The sequence below is a fragment of the Marmota flaviventris genome, chromosome 3 (assembly GCF_047511675.1).
Source record: "Marmota flaviventris isolate mMarFla1 chromosome 3, mMarFla1.hap1, whole genome shotgun sequence".
NCBI classification, from domain to species: domain Eukaryota; kingdom Metazoa; phylum Chordata; class Mammalia; order Rodentia; family Sciuridae; genus Marmota; species Marmota flaviventris.
Genome location: NC_092500.1, coordinates 168,860,197 through 168,863,894, shown reverse-complemented (window position 1 = coordinate 168,863,894; position 3,698 = coordinate 168,860,197).

Below are 3,698 nucleotides of genomic sequence, written 5' to 3'. Positions count from 1 at the left end.
TTGCCGTTCTTACGGTTGTACGTGATGCAGAATTAACACTGGTCATCGTTGGGTCAACAGCCTTCCCTTTCCCCTCCCCCTTCCATGGTGGTTGTGGTTGGGGACTTTCCACCTGGCTGAGGAGACCTGAAATGGCCACCAGAAGCTGATGTGGTAATGGACCCCAAAGACCATGGTTTCCCACCGACTGAAGCAATCACCCTGTCAACTCATCTCAGCTCAGACCAACCAGCAACAGGTTCCCCCAAACTCAGCTCAGCCTACCTGATGTTGGTAGCACAATTTAGGTGGCCGAGGCCCTCCCACCTCCAGCTTCCCTTATAAGCATTGTTCTTGCCTTTCCCGGCCACGACTTCCCCAGCCCTCACCCTTTTGTGGAGAGGTGAACTTCACCCCGGAGCACCCCCCAATAAATCTTCTTTTGGTGCCTTATTCTTGTTCTGTGGTTCCTGATCTCACTCGCCTTTTCCGCTTTACAGTCATGTATTCATATATGAACATAGGAAAGTTAAGTCTGGTTCATTCTACTGCCCTATTCCCATCCCCCTCTCTTCCCTTCATTCCCCTTCGTGTGATCCAATGTACTTCTATCCTTCCCTCCCCCCACCCCACTCCCACTTATTGTGAGTGAGCCTCCAAATATCAGAGGGAATGTTCAGTCTTTAGTTTGGGGAGATTGGCTTATTTCACTTAGCATTCTAGTCTCCAGTTCCATCCATTTACTGGTGAATGCCATCATTTCATTCTTCTTTATGGCTAAGTAATATTCCATTGTGTATATATGCCACATTTTCTTTCATTGGTTGAAGGGCACCTAGGTTGGTTTCATAGCTTAGCTATTATGAATTGAGCTGCTATAAATATGATGTGGCTGTGTCACTGTAGTATGCTGATTTTAAGTCCTTTGGCTATATAGGGAGGAGTGGGATGTTGAGAGCCACAGCCAAAGGGGCCCCAGCAAACTTCCAGCTGCCAGCAAACTTCCAGCTGCCGGCTGATGATTGGCTCACAGCGGCCCCAGCAACATCTAGCTGATTGGCTCCTCTGTGGTGATGCTCATTGGGCTGTTTCCCTGCCCTTTCAGACCACGGAGCTGCTCATTGGGGGACTTTTTTGGCTCCGCCCACGTGACTCAGCCAATCGGCCTCAAGAGCATGAGGATTGTGGGAGGTGGAGGGAGGCTTGGGTTGGAGAGAGAGGCTTGTGAAAAGCCGGTGGTGGCAGTTGGGGCTCTGAGGGTTTTTCCTGAGAGGCTGTTTTGTTTGGCATGTGTGGTTCTAAAAATAAAGTTAGTTTCTTTTGACAAGTGGCTCCCGATTGTGCCCAGCCAGACTGCGGCAGTGGGATAACTGAGTCTAATGGTGGTTCCATTCCAAGTTTTCTGAGGAATCTCCACACTGCTTTCCAGAGTGGTTGCCACAATTTGCAGTCCTATAAGCAATGTATAAGTGTACCTTTTCCCCCACATCCCCAACATCTATTGTTACTTGTATTCTTGACAACTGCCATTCTGACTGGAGTGAGACAACATCTCTGTGTAGGTTTAATTTGAAATTTTCTAATTGCTTGAGATGTTGAATATTTTTTCATATATTTGTTGGCCAACTGTATTTCTTTTTTCTTTTTTTTCTTTTTTTTTTTTTTTAGAGAGAGAGAGAGAGAGAAGAGAGAGAGAGAATTTTAAATTTATTTTTTAGTTTTCGGTGGACACAACATCTTTGTTTGTATGTGGTGCTGAGGATCGAACCCGGGCCGCGCGCATGGCAGGCGAGCGCGCTACCGCCTGAGCCACATCCCCAGCCCCCAACTGTATTTCTTGTTCTGTGAAGTGTCTGTTCAGTTCCTTAGCCCACTTATTGATTGGGTTGTTTGTTGTTGTTGTTGTTTGTTTCTTTGGTATAAAATTTTTGAGTTCTTTATACATCCTAGAGATTAATGTTCTATCTGAAGTGTGTGTGGTAAAGATTTTCTCCCATTCTGCAGGCTCTCTCTTCACATTCTTGATTGTTTCTTTTGCTGAGAAGAAGTTTTTAGTTTACTACCATCCCATTTATTCATTCTTGACTTTACTTCTTGCACTTTAGGAGTCTTGTTGAGGGAGTCAGTTCCTAAGCCGACATGATGGAGATCTGAGCCTACTTTTTCTTCTATTAGGTGCAGAGTCTCTGTTCTAGTGCCTAGATCCCTGATCCACTTGGACTTTTGTGCAGGATGAATATTCATTCTGCTACATATGAATTTCCAGTTTTCCCCTGACCATTTGTTGAAGAGGCTATCTTTTCCCCAATGCATGTTTATGGCGCCTTTGAGGTAACTGTATTTATGTGGGTTTGTCTCTGTGTCTTCTATTCTGTGTCTGTTTTGGTGTAAATACCATGCCATTTTTGTTACTATAGCTCTGTGGCATAACTCAAGGTCTGTTATTGTGATGCCTACTGCTTCACGTTTATCCCTGAGGATTGCTTTGGCTATTCTGGGCATCTTATTTTTACAAATGAATTTCATGAATGCCTTTTCAATTTCTATGAAGAACATCATTGGAATTTCAATAGGAATTGCATTAAATCTGTATAACACCTTGGTAATATGGCCATTTTGACAATATCAATTCTGCCTATCCAAGAACAGGGGAGATCTTTCCATTTTCTAAGGTCTTCTTCAATTTCTTTCTTTAGTGTTCTGAAGTTTTCATTGCAGAGGTCTTTCACTTCTTTTGTTAGATTTATTCCTAAATATCTTCATTTTTTTCAAGGTTGTTTGAATGGGATAGTTCCCTAATTTTTCTGTCAGTTGATTTATCATTGTTGTAGAGGAAGACAACTGGTTTATGGGTATTAATATCACACCCTGCTACTTTGCTGAATTCATTTATGGTTCTAGAAGGTGCCTGGTAGAGGTTTTGGGGTCTTCTAAATATAGAATCATGTCATCAGCAAAGTAGCGACAGTCTGAGTTCTTCTTTTCTGATTCTTATCCCTTTAATTTCTTTCTTCTGTCCGATTGCTCTGGTTAGAGTTTCCAAGACTATATTGAACAGAATTGAAAGAGGGCATCCTTGTCTTGTTCTGGTTTTTAGAAGAAAAGGCTTTCAATTTTTCTCCATTTAGAATGATGTGGGCCTGGGGTTTAACATAGATAGCTTTTACAAAGTTGAGATGTGTCCTCACATTCCCTAATGTTTCTAGTGTTTTGAATATGGATGGGTGCTGTATTTTGTCAAATGCTTTTTCTGCATCAATGGAGATGATCATGTGATTCTTGTCTTTCAGTCTGTCTCTGGGATCAATCAACATCTATTAATTTCTGGATGTTGACCCAACCTTGCATCCCTGCACTTTTCATTTCAGTTTGCAAACTTCCTAAGCATTTCTTACAAAGCAGATCTAATGGCTCCCTCAGCTTTTCTTTGTTTTATTTTGCTTTCAGCTTCACCAGTTATAAGGCAGGTCTAGCAGAGACGAGCTCTGTCAGAGATACGTCTACCTCACCTTCATTTTAATGGATGATTTTGTCTGCTGTAGTATTTCTTGGTTGCAGTTTTTTCCTCCTGTGCTTTGGAAATACCCCAGGCCTTCCTGGCCTGCAAGTTTCCTGCTAAGAAAACAAGAGACTGAGGATCCTGCGGAGAATCCCTCACAGGAATTGACTAGATTTTCCCTTGTTGCTCTCAAAATTCTCTGTATGTGCTTGATTTTGAC